Genomic DNA, 27207 nt, shown 5'->3' with positions numbered 1-27207 from the left:
ATTTGCTACTCTCAACACTAATGTTGGAACAAGAAGGAACATCGTTAACAATGTCTCTAACTTCACTTCCAGTATTGTATCTTGCGTCACATCTAGCATCACAACTAATTATGCTACTAGTTGATGTTCCATCTTTCTTTAGTCCAAATTCATCACCTAGCATTAATCCATTACATGACCCCTCGTCAACTCTATTAGAATTGGAACTTGACAATGAACTCACCACACCACCCTTCTCATTACAAAAACTCAATTGGCGAAAATTCCATCTCTTACCATCTTCTAATTCTACCGCACCATTGAAAACCTTCATCACTCTTAATGGTTTAGACCATACGCTTTCACCCTTCAACACTATCCTAGGATTCTTCACCCGAACCATTTGACCAATCCTCACCAATGGCCAATTACATTTACTTCCATGATATTTTCTGCTACGATTTTGATAATCCTTAACTTCAGATCTAATCTCTTTATCAATGTCTTTGCTACTGCACTGCATCTTCTCATTTCTTTTTCTTAACCACCAAGGAACTAATCCCGTAAATGGTTTCCTACCTCTCAAAATCTCAAAAGGTGCCTTTCCTGTAGCAGAATGTGGAGTCACACGATATGCAGTTAATCTTTCTAGTAGTGCCTTTCTCCAGGGTATGCCCGCGCTCAATGCTAATTCGATCACTTCCTTAACTACTCTGTTGAAGCGCTCAACTTGACCGTTACTTTCGGGATGATATAAAGATGATTTTATGTGCTTAATACCCATTGTTACCAAAAATTCCTCCATTTTCTGTGACACAAATTGGGGACCATTATCTGAAACTAATATTTCTGGAACTCCTTCCCTTGAAAATACATCTTCTAAAAATTCAATGACCACTTCCGTAGTCATTCCACTTACCATTCTCACCTCGGGCCATTTCGAATAATAATCAACTAACACAATAGCGTAACAATCTTTTGCAGATATTGCTGAAAATGGACCCATGAAATCAATTGCTACTTTTTGCCATGGATATTCAGGTAATTCTACCATTGTCAAAGGTACTTTCAATGGTTTTGCTACTTTATCACTAGCCCCACAAATCTTGCAATCCCTCACTAATCTATCTACCATAGGGTCAACTCCTGGCCACCAAAACCATTCTTTAACTCTTCTTTTGGTACTGGACATACCACCATGCCCCATGTGACTTTTCTTAACAATTCCTCCTCTTAACCCTACAGGAGGCACAATTCTGTCACCTCTTAGGACAATATCATTAATTATACATAACTCCTCTCTAATCTTTGAAAACGCAACACTCTCACCACGTAAGCTGGATTCCCTTGGCCACCCATCAATTATAAACTTTTTGATTTCCTTCAAAACCACATCCTTGTCCATTTCGCTCAGCCAAGATGCCTCAGAAATAATATTATCGGTACTCATTTCATTTATCAAGAATACATCCTTGATGGTAAAGGCTATTTCACCATCCATATTTGTTTCACTTCCTACTAAATCTATATTTGGTAATCTTGAAAGACCATCAGCAACCACATTGTCTTTACCAGGAATGTATTCAATGTCAAAACTAAACATTTGTAGTTTTGAAGCCAAACGAGCCAATCTAGGAGTTAAATTCTTCCCCCCTTCAGGTCTCAAAATATTTACCAATGGTTTGTGGTCGGTAAATATCTTAAATTTCTTCCCCCAAACATACATTCTAAATCTCTCAGCAGCCCATGAAGCCGCCAACAATTCCTTCTCTATTACGGAATAATTTCGTTCCGATTTCGTTAACGTGCGAGAAGCATATGCTACTACCCATTTTTCTGACTTAACACATTGAGAAAAAACTGCACCAATGCCGTGACCAGACGCATCCACAGATAGTACACATTTAGCATTTGGTAAAAATGGTTTCAAACATGGTGTAGTAACTATTTCTTTCTTCAATTTTTCAAAACACACTTTCTGATGCTCACCCCATATAAATGTTGCATTCCTCTTTAGCAAGAGTCTCAATGGTTCAACTTTCACAGCGTAATTTTCAATAAAACGAGAATAAAATTCTGTCAACCCCAAAAATGACATTAATTGCTCCTTATTTGCAGGTTCAGGAACAGCTAAGATAGCATTAACATGACTAATTTTAGGTCGAATACCATCCTTGGATATAATGTGTCCTAGATATTCCACTTCAGATTTCCCAAACACACATTTCTCATTTTTGATGGTCAATCCACTATTCCTCAGAGCATCTAGAACAGCATACAAAGTTTCATCGTGACATTCCTTGTCGCCCCCATATATTAAAATGTCATCTTGAAATACCTTGGCGTTTTTAATGCCTTGCAAGACTCTGCACATTTCTCTTTGAAATACTGCGGACGCGCTTGCAAGACCAAATGGCATTCGCCTATATCTAAACATTCCTTCAGTGGTTATAAAAGCAGTACAATGTGTAGAATCCTCATCAAGAACTATTTGGTGATAAGCACTTGTTAAATCTATCTTGGAAAACCAAGAAGACCCACCAACAGAGGATGTGAGTTCTTGCAAATTTGGAAGGGGAAACGTGTCAACCCAAATGGCTTCGTTTAAACATCTTAGGTCAACACATAGACGCAAATCGCCATTGGATTTCAGAGAAATCACAACTGGCGAAACCCAATCAGAGCTTTCAACTGGTTCAATAATTTCATCCTCACACAATTTTTTAAGTATTTCACCCAGTTTTTCTCTATAACTGATAGGTACATTTCTCAGTTTTTGTTTCACTGGGCATGTGTCCTTCCTTAAAACAATTTTATGTTTAAATCCAATCATTTTGCCAATACTATTGGTAAAAACATCTGGAAATTTTTCCTTTAGAAATGAATAGTCATTCATTTCACGACAATCATTTTGAATGGAATAAACAGGTTTTTCTAAACGAGGATCAATTTTCATGCTCAAATCAAACATGTGCGGCCATCCCAAAATGGTTGCACCTTTGCTAGATATGTATATTTTACCATTACACGAGTTGTGTCCAAAACTAATTTTGGCTAATATGTATCCTTCTAAAGGTATTTTATGTCCAGTATAACCTCCAGGGTGTACATCTTGAACTAATAACGATCTGTTCGGCCAGAGAGACTTAAATTGATCCATGCCCATGATGGTGTACCACGCACAAGAGTCTACCATTATCTTGACGTCTAAACCATCAATGTTAACGATGGTAGATGGTAGCTCTTTGACTCTACCCTTCACTTTAACTAATTCATCGTGTACAGTGCAAACTTCACCTACAACATGAAAGGCATCATCATCTTGGATGTAATTTATGTCATCTTGATCTTCTTCTTGAATACAATTAATTTTGGTTTTAAAATTGTGGCACACTCTAGTAAAATGGCCTTTCTTTTTACAATTCGTGCAAATTTTGTCAAGTGCGGGACACCACTTGTAATTTGCTAAATGGTTGGATGACCCACATCTATAACATAAAAACTTCTTTTGCTCATTTTTCTTTTCATAACTTTTCTCATTGGTTTTCTTATTAGAATAATTCATGAATGACTTATTCTCGTTTTTATGTTTAAATTTATCACCCTTATTTATCTCATTTACTGAACCAGAAGCAATATCACTTTTCTCATTTCTGACTTCACTAATACACTGGTCCATAATCTCCACGCCCCTAGCAACTTCGATAGCATTTTTTAATGAAGTGCTACTCGATGACCATAACTTTTCCTGAATCTTTTTTGACTTAGTTTTCATAAGAATTTGGTCACGTAGAACTTGGTCATAGGTTATGGTCTCAAATTCACACGTAACAGCCAAGCCCCTTAATACTGAAACATATTGATCAATTGACTCATCCGTTTTCTGAGCCCTCGAATAGAATTTAAACCTCTCCATCACCACATTAATTTTCCTCCCAAATCTTTCTTGCATCTGTTTGATAGCACATTGATAAACACCCATGTCCCCAGCATTATCAATTTTAGGCACATTTTTAAACTCTCTTAACCCTACTGCACCAAGTCTGTGTTTAAGTAGGGATACCATTCTTTCTTGAGAAGCTTCTTCCTCCGCTAAAACTTCAACGTATGCTTCAAACATGTCGAGCCATAAATCCCATGCTATGGGAGGTTCACCAGATTCTGCCAAGAAGAATGGTGGTGGGACAATTGAAGACATTTCGGTCAGGATGGTAAGTTAATTTTAAGTACAGCAGAACTGGTGCTTGCGCAAAAAGTTCACCAATGTTCACCAATGTTCACTTAATATAGTGGTTAAAAATTTTCCACTGAAGATCAATGTCAATATTTGGTTGGCTGTTTAAATATTGTAGTATCTATATAATCATGAATATTAGATCAACCTTAGAATGCTTACTTAAAATCCACTCTTTAAGCTAGTTCACGAGTACGCCAGCAGTGTAAGCGTATGAAGAACTAGCAGCGTCGGATCCAGCACTCGGTGAACTCAGTGTGTTGCTAGGATACAATTCCCCAACAAAATGGCTGCCACGTTGTGTTGTAGGACGTGATGACGATAGGAAATACGGTGGCTCAGAGCTGCATCTGTGAACCGCTTCGGAAGTTCGACGTCATATAGCAGGACGCATGGAACGTTCCGAGATGGCTACTCGCGGGCAGCTTGAAAAATGCTTCCTTATAAAATGCTCACCAACGGCGGTATCCTGCGCTGCTGAATTGGTTTACCAAGTACAGCTTCCTCTGGCTGAATGCTGGTCGAATACTGGGAGAAGTAGTCCGGTAATTTCATTTATCCATAGGTTTGCTGTCATCGATTTTTTCTTTTCTTGTTCTTTTTCTTGAAATTTTTTGAATTGTGCTCAGTGCCGCTGAGTTTTCAATTTCGTATCCCGCTCGTCGCCATATGTTGCAAGTGAAACTCGTAGACGGGTCTAGTTCTGCACTTCTTCTTTATTTGATGAAAGTAGGATAACAGCGGCACCGATACACATAGCAACCTTCACCCTTCTCCTCCAGCCTGCTTCTCCCTCCTCTACATTCTCTCCCTCTACATTCTATACATTCCACGCACGCACACACATACACGCGCTACACATACACACGAGATAAGACACGCGCACAATATTACATATATGACCAATACTAACTCATGTAATCCTAAATCCTTACGTATCCCAACCGGTTCTTTTGTAAAGCGCCCTGACACCTTCGGGTAATGTTCACGCTATAGTAAATCGCATTAAATAAATAAATACACATTTGAAATTATGAATTTAGAAATCATTAGGATCCCCAATGCTCTTTTGTTCTCATAGACTGGCACATGCCGGAGACGAAAAGTGTACCATTTTACACGAATCCCTCAAAGGCGCGTGCCAGGCTCACTCGCGCGCGTGCCTCGTTCATAGTAGACGAGTAAGCAGCGGAGGATGTCCTGAGCCTTTGATCAGCAATGCCGGGTAAGGAGGGCGGAGCTTTATTGGCGACGCGCTTTCGTCATCGGATCGCGCGTTGTTCTCTGCGTCGGTCGGGCCGGGCAGAGCGGTGGCGGCTCAAGACTGTGTCTGATTCTGGTGTTGCCGCCGGCTCAGGACTGGAGGACCGCCCGCCGCGGTACGTGTACCGATGCGCTGCTTCCCCCCCACCCTTGGCTCCCCGCACACCTGCCCTGTCTGCGTGAAGGAGGGGGAGAGGTGCCTCCCTCCTGCTGCTTTATGAATCCCGTAAAACCAGTGATGGAGATGCAGAGCGCCCTGTGCGGGAGCCGCCATTGTCGAGTTCATCCTTGCTGTTCTTTTCCTGCACACTTCCCTTGTGACAGCACATTGGGCAGAGGACTGCAGGAACTAACAAATAGCCACTCCGCCGCTTTTCTCCTTCTGTCTTACTGCAGGTACCTCCCATACCTTCCATTGTCTCACTTGCGGTGCTGCTTCGTCCCTTCCTAACATGCTTTCGCCTGCATCTCGTTTATTCACGCTATGGATGTAGTTCTAATGCTGACCTCCCCTGTGGATGCTATTATGTTGCTTTGGTAGAATTGGGTACTAGTGATGGCTGCTTTCCATGTGTTCTCGAAACAGTTTAATGAGACTTTGATTGCTTCACTTGTGAATTGAGCTCCTTTCCGCGGCCCTAGCAAGGTAAACGTGGTCCTGGGAATGTGGAACTGGCATGTGACTTTACATTGCAGTTTTGGGCCTGCTTGGTATTTCAGCCGGGATTTTCTTCACACCGCTCCATTTTACCACTTAAGAATGCTGTGAGATAGTATTGATACCCCAAGACTCTGTTTCTCTCACTGGAAAATGGTGAAGTTACTTGGATTGAGAAGGAATACTGAAAGCCTCGCTGGGCCCTTCCACTGAGTTGCATAGAGTAGAACATACTTCGGAAATATACAGAATTTGTCCAAAGGCCAGCTCAGTCGTGGTAGTTAAACTGACTAAGTTGGTACTTGTGGAAGGTCCTACCCACTTTAAACTGATGGGCATAACGGAAGCTATGTTCAACTCCACATCAGCTGAGACAATTCAATTCAAAATCTTTATCCGGATACAATAAATATACATAAAAGCACATGTCCAGAATCTCAAATATCACAATTTTTGAATCAGTAAAAAAAAAAAAAAAGAAAGCTGAGACAAATTCGGTATGGGGTTGTTGCCTTTGTTAGCCACGAGTGACAGTAGTAAGTGGCAGCGCTTAATGTGCTGCTGGCCTTGGTGATGCAAAAGCCTCTCTGATGTTGAGAAACGATCCTTGTGTGCGCTACTTCGTTCTACCTTATAACTTGTGATCATCTTATGTTAATAGTCGAATTGTTTTGATTGTCAGTGCCTCTAGATCGAGACTCAAGCGGCAACATTCTTTGATGGGATGTGTCGGGGTTCCTTAAGGCCACCAAATTAACGGTCTTCAAGGTATTGCCTCTGTCATAAATTTTCGATTATAAAGGAGTTTGGGCGCCCATGCCAAACCATTGTATGGTTGCTTCCATTGATAAAAGAACCAAAGCTAGGTGATTAGGGTGAACACTTGTTTTTTTGTGTCTGTTTGCTGGAATGCTACACTGTCTGCAAAATGTATTGATGCGTGTGCTACCTGTGGAGCTGTGTGTGAAAGAAGCAAGGTTGCAGCTCTTGGGGTGACTCCAGAAACTTTGTTGTGATAGACTATTTAGTGAAGGTTATTACAGATGTAGCCTTACAATTCATGGGGCTGATTCTTTACGAAACCTGTTCATTTATTGTTAGTAATAGTATGAGAGAGCCACTTATTTATTTATTTTACTTGAGTTTTATATAGCGCTGGCTAGACCCGGAGGTATCAGAACGCTTTACACGAGGAAGAGAACATAGTTACAGAACATGGTTACAAAGTTACATCAGTTACTGGAGCGTAGTTACATGAATTACATGAGTACAAAAGCATAGCATAAACATGAGGGAAAAGAAATAGGCGAGAGAAGAGTAGGGGAGAGAGGGAAGGAATAGGGGTAGAGGAGAATAATGGAGGGAGGGGGAGGGTATAGGAGGCACAACGGGAGATGAGCAAAAACAGTGTCCAACGTCCGGCTGGATAGGTGACGGACGATGGGTGAACCATTGCCAAACTCCTCTATAGCTGCATAGGACAGCTCCACATGTCATCGGCCAGAGGTTGCTAAGGCACCGCAGTACATACAGAAAGGTTATAGTTTCCGCCTAGGTGGCCAAAGTCCAAAAAGTTCCATTGAGTGCGCAGGTCACAGTGTATGGTGCTGTGCTCCCAACGCAAATGGGGTAAAAACCCAGGCCTCTGTTGTTTGAGACTCCCTTGTTGCTCTGGACTCTCTCAGATGGGTCTCTGAGACTCCAGGATATAAATGCTGGATTCCTCCCCAACAAGGGGAGGAGTGCTTTGGAAAGGGGCCCACTCATGGTGGCCATTATTAGAAAATTGGTGTGTCATGTTAATGCTTACAAGGCGGAGGAGCATCTTCCATCCGTCGCAGCGCGGTAATTGCAGGCTTCCAAGAAGTGGGTCGATAGAGACATTATTGGAGCAGTCGAGGGTGAGGAGGATAGAGCGGAGGACAAGATGCCTTCGGTAGCAACAGGGCACAGCAATCAAAGCAATCTGGGCCTCACTCTGTGTATAGCAAAAATGTTCTTGAAATGAGTTTAGTCAGAAAAGCGACTAAAGTTGTCAAGAAATACCTCCCGTGATCATTAGCCAGTGAGTGGTACTGAAGATGAATACTTTGGGAGTCTTAATATCTAGAACATTGTTCTGTCAGGATTGATGGTTTGCCCTTTCTGTGTTGGTCAGATTGAGGAAACCAGGAATAAATTGTGCCTAGGATGAGTGGTCAAAAGAATATTTGTCTAACTGGGGCGTAGGTTGTTTTGACGGCTTCAGGATCATCAGAGCAAGTGGCATATTGTTACACAAATAACTCTTTCATAATGGTGGTTTATAGGTCCCAGCCTGCCAGACCGTGCAGCAATGTGGTATGCGAAAGACATCTTGTGGAGTTTCAGAAAGTTGACCTGGGAATGCATTGTGCCACCATGGCTTTGTGGTTTGTAACTCAAGTTTTCTTGCTTCCCATTTGCTGGCTTTATTTGCTTTAGCTGTCCAGCTTGAGTTCGTACCTCCCAATGCGAAAGCCCTGTTTACAGTATTATTCCACAAACTCGTTTTCTGTAATAAGCAGTCCTGTAAATCTTGTTCTTATCTCGTCACATTTGCTAGGTATTCAACACTGAGGTAAAATGTTAGGCGCTGGTTTTTCTTGTTACTGAAACCACTCTCATCCTCTTATTGCTGAGGTATATCCGCGGCTGTCGGAAAGCCTTTGATTATTTTGTACATTGTACACCTATTTATGTTTTTATTTTGCCACAGAAGCATGGGAAATCTCAGTTTGTTTTAAAGCTACATTCGCTATATTGCATGTTTTGAAATGTTTTCATCATTGTTTAATTTAAATCTTCTGTTCATACCAGACTGTATGCCAAGATTGCGGTATTATTTAATTTAAATTTTCCCCATTTGATTGTTGACGACAGCAGAAAATAAATATAGTTATATGATATAGTTATATGATTGATATAATTATATGCAGTACATTCGAAGATGGTGGCATGTCAAACTAGTCAGTTTATCAACCGGCTAGTGCCTCTGAAAGACCGATAGGTGTACTGTCCCACTCTATTCAGTTTAGCCTTTCCACAAATCACAGATCAGTTTATATGCCAGTGTGGCCATGTGTACATCTATGCAGATTGCCGCTGAGCTGCTGGGTTTACAGCATGTTGATGGAGCATACCACAGAAAGCGGTCTTAAAGTAGCACATCCATGTTTCCACAAAAGGTGTTCCTAGCCATAAAGGAGTTTGTAGAGAGACAGAGATTTGTTTGAGGGCTGACCAAAAAGAAGCCTTAATTCACCCATTTTCTTCTAGGCTGCTTTAAGTGACGAAGCTACATCGCTCTAGGCAAACACCATCACATATGCCATAGAGCGGTCACATTTCAGCAAAGGGGTGGAGTTTGTAGGACTCGTACAGATTAACTTAGCGTCACCCCACCAAAACGTACAACTCAAGGAGGCCCTTCCTATAGTAGGGGTATAACCAACCAGTAACACTCAAAAGATTTATTAGAATAATTCAGAGAGCAACCTTTAATGTTACTTTGATCAAAGCACCCAACAAAGACCTCACCAGTGCCTGCATATCTAAGATCCTATTAGTTTACATGTTGGTAGCCTGTTCAATGGCGTAAATGTGCTCTCAGTGAAAACAAGCATTGGCTAAGCCAAAAGGTCCCGAATATGCGAGATCTATTGACTTTGTCAACGTTTTTTTAGCCATATTATACAGCAGCGCTGGCTTCAGTGCAGCATGGCTGACAGTAAAAAGAGAAAAAAAAGAGCTATGACGCGGTTAATACTGGCTGTGTCGTACAGTTTTATTATTTTCATCCTTTCATCCATGTTGCGATATAGATAAGAAACATTAGCAAAGGAAATAGATTTCGCATAGGAGAGACCTATTGACTTTGCCTATGCTTGTTGAATCTGTGAATGAATAAAAGTGACAGTATCTTGAAAAAGGGCTAAGGCAGAAAACATTGTTTCCAGAGCTTTATTAAGTTGTAGATGATGGAGGCTTTAAATGATTTACATTTTAGCAACAATTTTATCCTCGGACTTATTTGGTTTTATTAGTGAGTATGATAATCATTTCGATATGGTACTTCCTAGATAAGAAAATATTTCAATGTTTATTTAATGTAAGAGTCACACAATTCTAATCCTGTCCATAAAATACAGTTTCTGTGTTAAAAAAAGCTGCACACAAATGGTAAACTGCATGGTTGGTATGTACATTTTAGTGAATGTGAACAACTCTTTCATTTTAACTAAACTCTCTACAACGATAGTTACATACATTTTCTCTTGCAGTGACCACACTGTTGCCCTAAAGGCGTCTGTTAATCCAAGGAAGCTCTGTCCCACTCAATAAACCCACCCCATTATTGAGCTGACTAGGAATATTTTCTGCTGGAAGTCTAAGTAGTTAATACATATTTTGAATTAAGGAAAGACCATTGCTGTAGAAGTTGTTGGATTTTCATGCTTATAAGGCCACTCATAACATTCTGATACTTGATACAAATATACCTAGACCTACTTTGATTCCCTTTCCCCCCCCTGACCCCATAAAGCCCATCAAGCATTTGTAAATGGTGCCATGATTAAGGAACTCTTTGGTACCCTTTCTAATGGTTGGAGGTACTATACAAATATTGAAAATATGTTAACGTTAGTAAAGAGGAAGGGTGTGTGCCAACGACCCCGCCAGAGCCAGAACCAGCCTACACGAAGGGATGAAAGACGTCGCCGAGTGGATGAAGAACAGCCGCCTGAAACTGAACTCAGACAAGACGGAAGTCCTCATCCTGGGATCATCGCCCTCTGCCTGGGACGACTCCTGGTGGCCCCCTGCCCTGGGTATCACTCCCAAACCAACGGACCATGCTCGTAACCTGGGCTTCATCCTGGACTCCTCCCTCTCGATGACCAGACAAGTCAACGCCGTCTCATCATCGTGCTTCAACACCCTGCGCATGCTCCGAAAGATCTTCCGGTGGATCCCCACCGAAACCAGGAAGACAGTCACCCAGGCACTCGTCACCAGCCGACTAGACTACGAAAACATCCTCTACTCCGGAACCACAGCCAAACTTCAGAAAAGACTCCAACGCATCCAGAACGCCTCCGCACGTCTCATCCTGGACATCCCCCGTCACAGCCACATCTCCGGCCACCTGAGACCTGCACTGGCTCCCCGTCAGCAAGAGGATCACTTTCAGACTCCTCACCCACGCACACAAGGCCCTCCACGACCTGGGCCCCAAGTACCTCAACAACCGCCTGACCTTCTACAGTCCCACCCTCCAGCTTCGATCAACCAGCCTCGCCCTCGCCGCCGTTCCACGCATCCGCAGAGCCACCACCGGAGGAAGATCCTTCTCCTACCTGGCAGCCAAGACATGGCACTCCCTCCCCAGCCACCTCCGGCTAACCCAGGACCACCTCTCCTTCAGGAAGCAACTCAAGACCTGGCTCTTCGAGCAGTAACGTCCCCTCCCTCCCCCAGCGCCTTGAGAACCCTCCGGGTGAGTAGCGTGCTATACAAATGTTATGACTGATTGATTGACACATTCATTATATCTGTATGGTGTCATGCGTGGGAAGACAGGCTTTTTGCTTGTGTTTTACCTACATCTGTGTCCTTAACATGCTCAAGATGGGACAGACTGCTAGGAACCTTACTCATTGTTTCTATTCGGTGACACCGGTGAGAGGGCTGTGGATTCCCCTTACCATTAATGTAAGAGGCAAAGAGGATAGCCTAACGGTATACTTAAATCAGAACGTAGTACACACTCCCACCCCCTCACACAGCTGGGATATGCTTTAAATAGCTGTAATAGTGCCCTAGATGTACTCCACGTTAAAACCACCTCTTACCGAACACAGTAGACAGAACTCTGTACAAACAAGAAATCTCTGATTTGACATATTGTTGGATGTCTACATGCTGCAAAAAACACTTTGAATGAGAGGGGTTAATAAAGCTCATGGCTACTCCAAGAACAGCCCTAGTGCTGTCTGCTTAAGGAGAGGAAAGCAATGGAATGTGCTACTGTGTTAAAAAGAAATGCGCTTTTAGTACTTTACGGAATGATGATTTGTGAGAGGTGAAGCGTAGTGAAAAAGGAAGCAGATTCCATTCTCTACCAGCCAGAACCATAAAAGGTAGAGGTCCACATCTTACCCAGTGAAATCTCGGGATGGTAACTAGCAAGGCAGTTGCTGAGTGCAGGGAATTGGAGTGCTGATAGTGCCTAGTTCTTCTAATGGGATACTGGGCATCTAAGTAGAGAAAAACTGGAGTCCGCAACAGACTTGATTTGATGAGATAAAGACAGCTTAGCATCTATTTTTACATCCAGATTTCTGACCAGTGATGAAGGGTCCAGAGGGGGAGGCAAGTCCCTGTTCAACAGCTAGGCAGCCATTCCTCGCCCGTATGGCCAAATAGAACGATCTCAGTTTTATCCGCTTTGCATACCATGTGTCTTTCTTTCAATAAATGCAGATAAGCAGGGAGGCAAGCTTTTAAGGACTCTGCTGTGATAGAGGAATAGGGATTGACTGTCGGAAGAAGCTGAGTGTCATCAGCATACTAGAGAGTTTTAGGGCCATAATATTTTATTGATTTGGCCGGGGACCAGATAGATGTTGAATAACGGAGACTCAGAGAGGAGCCCTGAGGTCCCCTGAAAACAAACTTCCTTTCTGATGATCGAGACTGAGCAACCCACCCTTCTTGTTCTCTATCCTCAAGAAAGGTTTTGAGCCATCCCCAAGCAGTCTCACCAATGCCAACTTCAGAAAAGCTTTGTAATAGAATGGGGTGAGATACCAAATCAGACGCCAATGATAGATCATTCTCAGATCAAAGAGCAACACTTTCCTTTTTGTCCAACATGATTGTATTTTTTAAAAATCTGTTTATTGACATTTTCAAGCATGGAAAAAATAAATAACATTTAGTAGTATGATTACAGTAGTTTCGGGGGTATGGGCGAAAACCCTGGTGTCAAAGGATCCGTGGATAATGGTTCTGTGCAACATGGTGGGTGAGGCATAAAAGCACAAAGGGGACAAAGTTCAGGGGGCACGCTTACTAAAGAAACATAAAAAGGAACCACCTGCTACGGCACAGCATACATACCCATAGATACTACTCACTATATTATCTGCATCCATCACAAGTACCATACACAGACAGATATGACCCACATAAGGGGGTTAATCAAACTGATCTTTGGTTATGTGGAGTGGAGGTGGTGGCGGGAAGTCGTCCCTGACCTGTCAAATCCCCAGCTGCAGTCTCTTTCCTGTCTCTCTGGTCCCTTACCATCTCTTCCACCTCTCAAGATCTCCTTCTGCATTTTCAACCCTGCTGACTTCCTGTAATCCTACTGCCTCTGCTATGTGCATTCCAGTACACCCATTTGCCACCTGTCATGAGTCTGGGGCGCGCTCCGTGTCCAGTTAATGGCAATGCGTCACGTCACCTGGCCAGCGAAAGACAAAGAAGGGGGGACCTATAACTCATCCTCCCTCTTTTCTTGGGGAATGGGAGAAGACCCAGAAGGCAGTGCCGGATAGACCAGACCACATGCATCCTTTTTAGTTGAGTTGCTGAGAAGGTGACTTGCTCCCAGTATTGTTGTAATGCCCTACAGCTCCATGTGACGTGTACAAAACCAGCCGGGAACAGGCCGCACCACAGACTGTCAGCTGCACATGTTTGGTAAATGCTACTAAGCCTCTTAGGGGCTATATATGTCCTGTGGAAATAGTAGAATTGCTGTAATTGTAATTGAGCATTACTAGCAGTCTCCGGCACCTGTGATCTGGCTGTCTGCCACTCCCCATCTGTAGGTGGGGTATCGAGGTCATTCTCTGACAGGGAGCAAGTCCTGGTAAAATCGATTGGCCTATCTCCCTTCAGAGCAGCATATACGGTACATGATGCCCCTGTGTAAACCTGGGTCCAATAGAACACCTGGGATTCCTTTGGCTCATCAGGGAAACGTGTCCATATTTCCTGGACTGTGTGTGATAGAGCAGCGTAATGCTGGTACTGCCCCTGTCTCAACCCAAACAGTTCATTTGCCTTGGCAAACGTTATAATGGCATTGTTCACATACAGGTCCCCAGGATTCCGCCATTGCCCCTCTATCCATCAAGCTACATTCATAGTTTTTCATGCGCCAGAAGGGCGTGAGCCACCAAAGTGGGAGCACTCAAGTGTAGTGCACGTTTCAGCACATGGGTCACTGCCCTTGCACAACCTAAGTCACTATGGTAGGGATAGCCGTCGGGGTCCTCCGTACCCCAGTTAGTATCTTCGGGAGGTCAGACAGTCACCAACCAAACTAACCGCTTCTTCTCTCGATTGGATTCATCCTCTCACCATAGTGCTGCATCCTGTAACACTCCTGCCAGATAGTATAAGTGGAGATCTGGGAGGCTGAGACCTCTGTCCTCTAAGTCCAGATTGAGTGTGTCTAATTTTACTCCACTGCATTTACCCACCTAGATCAATGAGATCAGTAGTTCATCAGGGTGTCGAAGGAAAGTGCTGGGCAGGGTGCAAAAGGAATTCTGCATGACATACAAAGCATCTCAGCAGCAGCACCGTTTTACTAAGGGCTACTTGTCCCATGATCGACAGCGGTAGGTAGGTAGCAGTAGCCAGAATGCCACAGAACGAGTAAGATCTCCCACAATCCGGTCCATTTTTAGATGAAGTTGTAAGTGATCATCGGGTGTTACTTGAATACCAAGGTATCGGTTTACTTGGAGACCTGACACTTTCCCAAACTTGGACGTAAGGTTTAACAACTGCGGTACAGATTGAACTGGGTCAGTCACATATATCAGAGTATTCATCTACATACATTGACACTACGTCCGTTGTCACCTACTTGTATCCACCATTCGCCCAGCTGGTACCTCAGAGTTCCAGGGTCTCCATGACGAGGGCAAATAGGAGCGGGGACAGCTGGCACCCCTGTCTTGTATCTCTCTGATTTTGAAGGTCTCTGAGACCTATCGGCCTGTGCGCACCAACTCCCCGGTGCCTTGTATAACAGACGTATCTAAGCCAAATACTGTGGGCCGAAGCCCATTCTACGGAGCACTTCCCACAGTAATGCCCAGCAATCGGTATCAAATTCTTTTTCTATGCCTAAAGCCACTATCCCGGCCTCTTCTCTCGTAGATCTTGTGGCGTGTAAGACATGTGAGAGCCTCAGAAGATTCATGTGGATGCCTCTTCCCGGTATGAACCTACATTAATTAGCTTGGATCACCGTAGAGATCACTCGACCCAGTCGTTCAGCCAGCACGTTTGCCAGCAGTTTGACATCAACATTTAGCATAGATAATGGGCAATATGAGCCCAGGTTTAGGTAGCGTGACTATGAGCGCATCCTACATATGGTCAGGCGGGATACCAACTGCTTTGGCTTCCTGAAATGTAGCCAACAGTTTAGGGGAAGAGTTCAGCGGCATAAACCTGGTAGATCTCCACTAGGAGTCCATCCAGGCCCGGGCATTTTCAACTTGCCATACCTCTGAGTGCCAACTGTCGTTCCACCAGTTAGAGTTCTCCCTGTAGCTCTTCTCTGTTCTCCATTGTCAGTCAAGGGTGCGCAAACTGGTCTAGAAACGCCGCCATGAGGCACATTTCTTCATCCAGAGGTGCTTTATAGACTCCTGCCAGATGGTTGGTCAGTTAGATTGATTGCAGCTTGGCCCATAACCACCAGCCCATCTGCCCTTGCCAAAGAGAGGGTAAGGGGTGTGGTTTCTCCCTCTACAAAAGCTGCGACCGATCGATCTTCTTCCCGAGCAATCTCAGACGATAGTCCTGTCGCACATGTCTAATGAGCCGGTTTGAGATTTCAGCGACCTGTCTGGGGATTCCTAAGCACTATATGCCCTTCCTCCCCACCCCTTACTTTTAATTGAAGCTGAGTCGGGTCGGCTTCACTCTCCGCCAATTTCCTTTTAGAGCTGTTTGAGTGCCATATATCTTCCTGAGACATTCCCCGCATATCACCGCTTTACTGGCAGACCACTCGACCCTCTTGTCTCTGTGGTGTTCCAATTCCCTTTGAAATAGCTCTGCAAGACCACCTGCATGCCTGCTGTGAACTCTGAATCTCCCAGCGACTCTGGTCAGAGTCTCCATAAAGGGATACGTGGCTTCTGTCTGCCCACAGCACATATTAAAAGGTGGGATGCATGGTCTGAAAATAAATGGACTTGATAGCTCACCCCCGAATATTCAGTGCCCTTTCCGTTGCCATGAAGAAACAATCTAATCTACTATGCGCTGGATGTATGGGGGAATAATAGGAGAGCTCCACTTCCAGTGGATGTAATTCTTGCCATATGTCTTTACACTTCATTCTGTGCATAGTCTCAACTGGACTGACATTCATATTGGGCTTGATACCCAGTCTGGGCTGGTGTCTGTCCATCGTACCCTCTAGTACACAGTTAGTCTCCGCCCCAGAGTATATGATGTCCACATAATGTAGAAGTTCATTCTTTAACAATGTAAAAATGTCCCCATCATCTGTGTTGGGAGTGTAGACGTTAAGAAGGCACATTTTGATGCGTCTAATCACCCATGCAACCGGGCGTACCGCCCCTCGATGTCTGCCGTGTAACTTAAGATGTTGAAATGGGCATCTGGGTACTACCCAGATTGCAATCCCCCGCCATAGGAAGAATATGTCGAAGAATATAACTGACTCCACCACTTCTTTTGTAGTTTCTGAGCTTCTTCTCTGTCAGGTGTGTCTCCTGCAACATAGCTATGTGGATCTCATTACGTCTGACTGGTGTGTGTTCTATAACGCTTCACGAAATAGCCCAATCCATGCTCAACATAACAACAACGTTCCTGCACTAGAAGCAGCATTTTTCTCCCAAGGGCTAGATCAAAGACCCCGCGTCCTGGGCAGGCCCCAGTTACTGTGTAGCTGCTGTGGGATCCCTGCTACTAACCCTCATGCACTCACACTTAGCAGTCATTCACTCCACTTCACATTTCCTCAGTCTCCCACTGTAATGAGAGAAGCACCAGCCACCCTGGGAATTTAGTTCTGGGGTGGGAGGAATGTCGACAACGTCATACAGTTGAGAGTTGCTGCCTGCTTAGTAGTCCCTCCCACGGTTCCATCCCCAAAAGCATAATTTTACAACCCAGTAACCTTTCAAAATGGAAAAACAGGTACAGTCTTAGGAATTATGCACTCAATTCAAGCCACTACGTTCTAGCACAGCCGCATGCACTGGCCTATCCATCACTTGTTCATTATGTGAAAAAGATGCATCTCTCGACTATGACAATCCATCATGGTCCAAGAGGCAAAAGAGCTTCTAGAAACACAGTGGCAGTATTAAGGCAGTTCACTTCTGGGAAACTGCAACCCCCTCAAACTGTTCTGAACCGCACCCAGTTGATTCAGCTGACGTGACGTACCCCACCAGAGCCCTTGTCACGTTCCTTCCTCTTCTGTTTTCAGATGTAGTGTACCATCGTGCCGAACCACTACCCCCCCCCCCCCCCGATCTCGAGCGCCTCCCTCGCCTGCTTCTCCTCCTGAGTCTTGTGCTTGCTCCCTGTGCTCCATCAAGTCTGACTTCAGTGCTCGTCTGCCAGGCCCGGTCCAGTCTGCGCATTGAACCTCCAGCCAGTCCCAGAAATCTTCAGCTGATGTGAAAAAATGCGAGCGACCATCATGTATAACTTTTAGCTTGGCAGGTAATAGTAACATATATTGGAGTCCCATCGCTCTCAGCTTCTGCTTGACCCCGACAAAGGATTGCTGCTCTGCCCTTTCGTAGTCTGGAAATATTCTGATTATTTGGTTATCAAAGGCAGGTTTGCCTCTCCTGGGCAACTACTGCAGCATAGCATTGTGGTCTCTATAATTGAGTAGCTTCTCAGTGATGGTTCTGGGAGCACCCACAGGCGTGGGTGGCGGCGCCAGTGCTCTGTGCATCCTCTTTACTACAAAAAACGGTGACTAACCAATGTCTGGAAGCTGCCTCCTAAGCCATTCTTCTAAAAACGCTTCCACTGTGGAGCCTTCAGCCTGTTCAGGAAACCCCACAAACTGCAAATAACACCTGCATGCCTTTTCTTCCGCATGCTCTGCACTTAGTTCCAGCTTCTAAGTCTGTGCCTCTAGCCCCGCCATCATTATCTTGAGCCTACTGAAGTTCGCTGGCATGCTGTTCTGTTGCTCCTGCTTTTTCCAACACTTTACGGACGTCAACACGAAGTAGAGTCATGTCAAGGGTTATTGTGTCGATTTTTGGCCTGCACTGCTGCTCTGGATGTTTAAATGGCGCCAGGATTTGCACTCCGGTGGGACCCTGTGGTGCCCCCAGTCGATCCGGATCCACCGCCTGTAGACCCCTCACCGAGCCCTGGGCCGTAAATTGGTCCATGGTGGTTTGCTGTGCAGTGTGCACTTTCTTGTTGCAAACCATTGCCACCTCCAGGGGGGTCTCCGCTGCCCTAGTTCACCAGTGGCACTGAGCCGACAGCTGGCGAGACCTGCCGCAAGCTGATGGAGAATATGAAATGCAATTCCTCTTCAACAGGTTGAGGGCCGCAAGGGGTATACCGTCCACAGGTGAGCTGAGGGGGGCAGCGCCTACTCCACTTCCTCCGACTTCAGGAATAAGTAATGGCAGTGTCTGTCAAACAACTGAGCCCCAATTGGCAGTACAACTGGGGAAGAGCAATCACCAGACTCCAGGCCTAGTACAAGGCACCAGCGACCTTCCGCCTGGGGACAAATCCCTCCTGCAACACCCCCATACCGGGGCTGTCATGTCTTCTCCGAAATGGGGGGCCTGGTACTCGCCCCCACTCTCCAGCACCCGGGGTCCACGACTCCAAATTTAGCACTGTATGCATTTCCGGGCAGTGTAGCTTACAATCCCAAGTTCCTGTGTTCTCTCTCCCCTTTGGTGGGGGGGTTTATGCAGAAACTCTTCCAGTGGGGCCCCCCCTGCCTTAGGGGACTGTACTTCCATAGCATCTCGCCACCAGGGAGGCTAGCCGGCGTGGCCCAGCAAACTCTTTCCCAGTTTGTATATTGTATTTCCATATTGATGGGAGGGAGTATGCAGGAAAGCCCGAGGCCTCCTAATGCTTCTAGTTGGGCCCCCCTTTACCTCCGGTGATACCACTGCTATAGCAGTTTGCCACCAGGGAGGGTAGTCGGCTTGGCCCAGCAAATACTACCCCCCCCCCCTACCACCTGGGAGCCTATTGCTTAACAATCAGGCCCACAAGGTCTCCAGTCAAGGCTTGCTGCTCACACCATCTCCTCAGATCATTCTACTTACCTGGCACACCCAACGGTACTAAAGCCTCCTTCAGTACTCTGTGTTGGGGCTCCCTGTCTCCTTATGGGTACTCCAGATGGGTTAAGCGCCGGCACAGTCCTGCACCTCGGCCAGGTTCCCAGGCTGCACTGCCGCCACTACTACACCACTTAGCCTACTCACCTCGCGACAAGCACCCAGTTGGTCCTCCACACCACTGGTTGCTCTCCTCACAGGCTCTCCACTCCCTGCCTCTCCTTTTCTCCTGTTAAACGTCAGGAGAGCTACAATTGTACGTGTTGGCGCAGCTCTGGTCCGCAACCAGAACCCATGGCCTCACCGCCGCAGTTCCAGGTAAAGGCGGGTGCATTCACCTTGCGGCAGTGATTGAGTTCGCTTGGTGGAGCTAGCTCCAGAATGTCACTTAACTCGAGGGCCCCAGACAAAGTCTAGCTCCTGGATCGTTTCCTCCGAGTCCCCAAGGCCTCCGGCCAGACACCAACTAGCCTTGCAGTCTCTGCCAACCACGTTGTCGTCGGCCTGTGCTGTCAGGCCTCAGCGCTTCTCTCAGCAGTCAGGGGTCTTGCAGGTGCCCCGGAGCTTGCCGCAGGGTAGTATGCTTTCCTGCTGGGTTCCCCACAAATCCCAGGCGATCTGGAGCTCCCCAATGCACGTTGGGCAGGGAGGATCCTGCAGGATGCCGTTATCTGGCTGGGAGCACTTCACTAATGCAACCAATCGGCCATCTTGCTGGCCACGCCCCTGTCCAACATTATTTTGAATAGCTCTTTTGGAGATCATAAAGACTATTTCCGTACTATGACCTTGAGGTATCCTGATTGAATGTAATACAAGAGGGAATTATCTTCCAGGTATGAAGTCAGCTGAGCATTTTCCTCAAATTTTGGACGCAACAGGCTAAAGAATTTATAGGCTGAAAGTTGGGACAAAACCTTAAGGTTAGCATATGGCTTTTTTAAAAGAGGGACCACCTTAGCCCTTTTCCAGCAGGGAGGAACTTTTGCTGAGGCCAAGGAGCCATTAAAACATTGCTGAAACACTGGAGCAATAACCTTGCTAGCCATGCTAAGGATAGCTGGAGGACACTGATCTGCAGTAGACCCTGATTTACAGAGCGAAAGGGCCCACCGAATTTGTTCAAGGGGAAAAAGGCCAACATTTAATGAAATTGCAGGCAAAATAATTGGATGGACCAGATCATTCTGCTATTGAACATAGTGGTGTGTCTGCCAGAGGCACGGACAGAGCGGTATGGATTTTTAGAATCTTTTCCACAAAGAATACTGAAAGCTGACCGCAAACTTTAGGGTTTAAAAAAACTGCAATTTTGGGAATTTCCCAGGAGGAGGAGTTAGTTGATTCAAGTTGATCTGGAAAAAATTCCCTCTAAGCAGTTTTAATCCTTATGATAATGCTCTAGTGATGTATTATAAGATTCTTTGGACACCGTCTCATAATCTGCTCGCCAGAGTCGCACTGGTTTCTGCTGCTCTTCTTTATGGACAGAATCTCCGGAGAGCACCAAGGGGCAGATTGACCTCCCACCTCCCTTTTTTATTTTTTTTTCTGAGTGGATTGGTGCCAAACAAATTTCACAAAACTTCTATCACCATATTGGAACACCTCCCGCACATCCAACTCTGCCCTTATGTACCACTTGTATAGCAACATAACTGCAACAGCGTTCAATCATAGTGTCAGCCCTCATCCTCAGACAACCGTACATGTCTGAACAGATCATGTAGCGGCAGTACAACATAATAATAATAAAGAGTTTTATAGAGCGCGAACAGTTGCCTCACAAGGAGGTATCCCGGCGCTATAAGACCAGAACGGCCGTAGAAGTCATGTGGCATGCTTAACGTTGTGGAGTGAAAAGCCAGGTTTTCAGCAGTCGTTTAAAACAGGCTTCTGAGGGGGCCTGTTGGAGAGCGGAAGGAAGAGAGTTCCATAGCCCCGCCACATTGGCCGAGAACGTTCTTCCGCCCAGCCGTGCCCTTCGCACTCTTGGGATCACAATCTTCACCTGCCCGTTGGAGCGGAGGGACCGAGACTGGTGATACCTGGGGAGTCTAACTTTCAGGTAGTTAGGGCAAGTGCCAAACAGGGACCTAAAGGCCAGCGTCAGGGTTTTGAACTTAACCCGGCTGGCCACTGGGAGCCAGTGCATTGCCCGTAGATGCGGAGAGACAGAGTGTTTGAAAGGAATGCACCTCAGCAGTCTCGCAGCCGCATTCTGCACCGTCTGAAGGCGCTGGATTAGATACCGTGGGAGGCCGAGATAGAGTCCGTTTGCGTAGTCCAGCCTCGATGTTATTGTAGCATGGACCACCATTTTACGGCACTCTACTGGTAGTAGTCTCAAGATCTTGCGTAGATTTCTCAACTTGGTGAGACAGCAACCAGCAACCTGCTGAATATGGGAAGCGAAGGAGAGATTGCTATCCCATCGGACTCCCAAATTTTTCGCGCTCTGGCTCGGTGACGGAGGTGTTCCCATTTCCACCGGCCACCATAGTTCTGCAGGGGGGGGCAACCCCTTGCCAAATAAGATAACATAGTCAAGAAAACCCATCACATTTATATCAGGACCCCGTAACACCATTAGACTGACTGCAATGAAATACTAACAAGCATTGGAAATGCAATAGGGCTCACATTAGGAAAGTTTGAGCTATTGGTCTTACAAATGATTTTTTTTTTATTTATGTGTTATTTTTTAAAATAGCTAAATTAATAGCTTTGTCATTTACAATGCCAATAGTTATAACTTTCGCAAATGTGACACCTATAGCATTTGTAATGCAACATGTTTTGTATTTACGTGACTTAGATGTATTGATATTACAAATAACAATGGCTTTTAATTTTTTTAAATAATTAATACTTAAATAATTTATTTAATTTGTAATGGCAATAGCTTAAACTTTTGTAAATAACTTTTGTGAAGATTATGTTCAGTATTTTTTATTGCGACGAAAATCCAAGAACAGAAGTGAAATATTAACATCTTTTTGTGATTTGTAATAAAGCGTGAAAGCTTGAAAACAGTTTGAAACATTGAAAGAACATATTTGAACCAGTGATGCTGTGGTTGCGCTGAGTGATGCTGTGGTGGTGCTGAGTGATGCTGTGGTGGTGCTGAGTGATGCTGTGGTGGTGCTGAGTGATGCTGTGGTTGCGCTGAGTGATGCTGTGGTTGCGCTGAGTGGTGTGTGCATCGGTGGAGCTTAGTGGGTGCATTGGTGGAGCTGTGTGGTGGGTGCATTGGTGGAGCTTAGTTGGCGCATCGGTGGAGCTGTGTGGTGGGTGCATCGGTGGAGCTGTGTGGTGGGTGCCTCGGCGGAGTTGTGTGGTGGGTGCATCGGCGGTGGTGGGTGCATCAGTGGAGCTGTGTGGTGGGTGCTTCGGTGGAGCTGTGTGGTGGGTGCTTCGGTGGAGCTGTGTGGTGGGTGCATCGGTGGAGCTGTGTGGTGGGTGCATCGGTGGAGCTGTGTGGTGGGTGCATCTGTGGAGCTGTGTGGTGGGTGCATCTGTGGAGCTGTGTGGTGGGTGCCTCGGAGGAGCTGTGTGGTGGGTGCCTTGGTGGAGCTGTGTGATGGGTGCATCAGTGGAGCTGTGTGGTGTGTGCATCGGTGGAGCTGGGTGGTGGGTGCATCGGTGGAGCTGTGTCGGTGGAGCTGTGTGGTGGCTGCATCGGTGGAGCTGTGTGGTGGCTGCATCGGTGGAGCTGTGTGGTGGCTGCATCGGTGGAGCTGTGTGGTGGGTGCATCGGTGGAGCTGTGTGGTGGGTGCATCGGTGGAGCTGTGTGGTGGGTGCATCGGTGGAGCTGTGTGGTGGGTGCATCGGTGGAGCTGTGTGGTGGGTGCATCGGTGGAGCTGTGTGGTGGGTGCATCGGTGGAGCTGTGTGGTGGGTGCATCGGTGGAGCTGTGTGGTGGGTGCATCGGTGGAGCTGTGTGGTGGGTGCCTCGGTGGAGCTGTGTGGTGGGTGCCTCGGTGGAGCTGTGTGGTGGGTGCCTCGGTGGAGCTGTGTGGTGGGTGCCTCGGTGGAGCTGTGTGGTGGGTGCATCGGTGGGGCTGTGTCGGTGGAGCTGTGTGCTGGGTGCATCAGTGGAGCTGTGTGGTGGGTGCCTCGGAGGAGCTGTGTGGTGGGTGCCTCGGAGGAGCTGTGTGGTGGGTGCCTCGGAGGAGCTGTGTGGTGGGTGCATCTGTGGAGCTGTGTGGTGGGTGCATCTGTGGAGCTGTGTGGTGGGTGCATCTGTGGGTATGCAACAAGTGAAATGGACTCAGCGAGACTCCTGTGGTCCCCATGAGACCTACGGTAGGGACTGAGAGACTCCTTACAGTCAGAGGAGAGTGGTGGTTTAAGGGCTACCATGGGAGGCCAGTGAAGTGAGGAAACGAGGAACACCCCACTGACATTTAGGCTATTGAAGGGAAATGAGTGACACTTTGTATGAGACTATTACAGTGCGAATGAGGGACACAAGTATTTGAGGTGAGCGAGCAAGAGTAAGTGAAAAAATAGCGCTGCAAGAGACCACCGCTGTGGAGAGTGAGAGAGACCCAGCTGAGCTATTTTAATGGAATGACGGACAATGAGTGCGACGGGTACCGCGTAAGGGACCACTCCTTTGGAGAGTGAGTGGGACTCTCGTTTACGGGTATGCAACAAGTGAAATGGACTCAGCGAGACTCCTGTGGTCTCCGTGAGACCTATGGTAGGGACTGAGAGACTCCTTACAGTCAGAGGAGAGAGGTGGTTTAAGGGGGAGACTGCATTCAACCATGGATCTGTATGAGGAGTGAGGGACACTCTGGCGTCTATGACGTAGGTGATGGAGTGAGACCGAGACCCCATTGAACTATAGGAGGTGTTTGATGATGACTGAGAGAGACGCTCACTGCCTGAGGTGAGTGGTGGGGCGCGTGAGAGGGAGACTCCAATGATGTGAGTGACGTATTACTAAGGAGACTCCATTGAAGCGTGACACCTCTGACGTGGATTTGGGTGGGACTCCTCAGCAGTTTTGACGAAGCTATGGAGTTTGCTCACTTGAACCACATGTGCACAACGATGGGGAACCAGTGACACTCTTGATGAGTTTGAGGTGAGTGATAGGTAATGGGTGAGACTTTACAACAGTATAAGAAACGACTTGTTTAGGAAGTGACTGAGATTTTACCGGGGTGCGTGTGGCAGTAGCGCCTGACAGTCAGTCTCGTGGACGGATATGAAGTCACTGCGAGTGTTTATTCTACCGAGGTCGATAAATCGAGCCGCCGCTCTAATTGTGAGTCAAAAGCGTGTGTCACCTGCTTAAGGAAATGAAGCGCTTTGAAAGTACTGCGTGCTAATTACAGCATGTGTCCTCAATTAGTTTAACCCAAGGCTTCTGTAATCTCACATTGATCCGTGACTGCCCTCTGCAACTATTCCGATCCTGCAAGTCGGCAACTCGGGACCTTGACACCAGTGACCAGGTGCTCATCTTGTTTTTGTTGCAGATTTTATATAGCGCGAACTCGACCCAAAGGTATTGGAGCGCTTTACATAATCACCGATTACGTTACACACAGGGCACAAGTCCTAACAAGGAAGCAAAGCAAACAGCCGGAGAAGAGAGAAAACGGCAGGAATCGAAGTAAAGAGGAGGATGCAAGGAGAGGTACAGAGGGAGTTAGCATAAAAGGAGACACGGCCGGCGGCCGTGAAACTGAAAGTACGGCCGGCCGGCCGTGAATAATTAGGGGATGAGCGCACGCTGAGAAGCTGCCTTTGATGTGGTAATGCCAGGCAGGCAGGCGGCTGGTGGCATTGTGCACGCGCTTTTTAGGGCTTGCGCTTGCGCAATGACCTAAAAAGCACATGCACTTCAAGAAATCGCCAGTGGAATCGTGCTTGGGTAAACGCTGTTTAAGCCCCTATAGAGCTTCGCCAGCTATACGCATGCGCACAGCAGGCGAGCCCTAAAAATGAGGTCAGGAATGTACCAACCTGCTTGTCATTGCAAGGCCATACCAGTGGCTGAAAATACATCATAAAATGCACACAAAATGACATAACCACGTCCTGATGATGGCAGACTCCCTTTCTTTGCTGGTAAGTGTAAATTGAGCAAAAGAAAAGATAATGAACCACTTTTTCTCCCTCAGTGTGACATCAGAAACAATGATGTCTAGATGAACCATCTTTCAGGCTTTTCAAGTAAAAGCAGCTGAGGGTAGAATGTTCAGGCACCGCTTACTACATAAAATGTTTACCAAAAATGACACTACCCATATGGATTTGTTTCATAGTTGAGAACTATAATCGGTTTAGAACCACCAAATGCCTTTATATTCTTGTGATGAGTTTTGCAAAAAGATAGCTTGAAGGAAGGAATTTTAGGATTCTCAAACAATAAGTGGAAATCTCATTGGAAATCCATTGGGTACTGATTAGCTTGAAAGATTGAGCACTAATTGGCTGGGGAGATTTTGTAGGGCATGATTGGATTTGCAGTTTTATGTAGTTATTGGTAAGATAATGCTGTATTGAGTGGAAGGGTGAGGTGTCTGAAGGATGACATATAGAGTGCGAGCCAGACCCTGTTGGAGTATTAAACAGTAGGAAGAAGCTTGAATGCAAGCTAATCAGACCCCCCAGGATATAGCGGCATGGATAGGCAAATTTAGCGGCACAAAAATGAAAATTTAGCGGCACAAAAATGGAAATTTAGCGGCATTTAGCGGCAATTTATTTTGTGGTTTTTGCAACACCAAACACAGATATCTTACTGTTTGAGTTATTTGACAACATGGAGCTATGTACATTTTGTTTATTTACAATTCAGCCCATTTGTTTTAAGTAAAAGGCATGTTAATCTTGGGCAAGTACGGTAAGTTCTTCGGAGCACTCCAAATCAAGACCAGTATTCTGCTGCTGGTTGTAGTGTAAAAACAATAATGCCCGGATTGATTGCTCTGAAAGGGACCGTCGTCTGGAAGAGAGAATAATTTTGTATATACTGTTGCTCCTTTCAGCATCTGCAGAGCTTGTGACGCAGTCCTTATACACAGCTGCAAGTTGGGAAAGAGCTGGAAGGCGGTCAGCCAGCCCACGCCAAAAGAGGTCGGTGTCAATAAGTCCAGAAACAGACACCTGCACTGCTTCTGGCCCTACATTGTCAAAGTAGAGGCGAAGCTCCTGATCGGGAACTTCGCTGAAACCAGGGATTGCTGAATAGGCACTCTTCTCATTAGGCAGGATGCTGAGTCGCGCAGGGTTGAAGAGGCGCACTTCTTTCAAGAATTGTATGCCTGGCTGGGCCTCCCCCATGTATTTGGCCACCTTTTCTAATGAATGTTCAAAAGCTTCATTAAGCTGGGCTGTAATTTTTTTTTTCTGTGCCAGGCTTAGTTTTGCCCCTGCAGTGGTCTGTACAAACGGCTCTAGTGACTCCACAGTGAGGACTGAATTGTTGGTTAAGTTCATGTGGAGGTCCTCCAAATAATCGTATACCTTCATGGTAACTGGAGTCTGACTCTGGAATAGCTCCATCAGGTTTAAAATGCTTTGGCATTTTTCTGCCACAATGTCCAATTGGACTTTAATGCACTCCCTTTGGTCGGTGTTAAAAATCTTCTGTAGATTTTCAAGGGAATCTGGGGGAGACTTGCTGAGTTGCATCTCTGACTCCACAAACCCAGCATAGGCCTGAAAG

The 27207-nt window shown here is 46.0% G+C and overlaps 1 protein-coding gene across 2 annotated transcripts in view; it reads left to right on the top strand.

Moving 5' to 3' along the window:
- Positions 1-5465: 5465 nt before the first annotated feature.
- SMARCAD1 (SNF2 related chromatin remodeling ATPase with DExD box 1) overlaps positions 5466-27207 on the top strand; it is an 809617-nt gene continuing 787875 nt past the window's right edge. The window contains exon 1 of one of the 2 annotated variants that reach the window (XM_078676227.1): positions 5466-5592. The gene's annotated coding sequence lies outside the window, so the exon portion shown is untranslated. Of the gene's footprint in view, positions 5873-27207 lie in introns of both variants that reach the window. The other variant, XM_078676228.1, reaches the window with a different exon arrangement.

The sequence above is a fragment of the Lissotriton helveticus genome, chromosome 2_1 (genome assembly GCF_964261635.1).
Source record: "Lissotriton helveticus chromosome 2_1, aLisHel1.1, whole genome shotgun sequence".
Lineage (NCBI taxonomy): Eukaryota > Metazoa > Chordata > Amphibia > Caudata > Salamandridae > Lissotriton > Lissotriton helveticus.
Note: the sequence above shows the minus strand (reverse complement) of the source record. Positions and strands in the feature narration are given on the sequence as shown.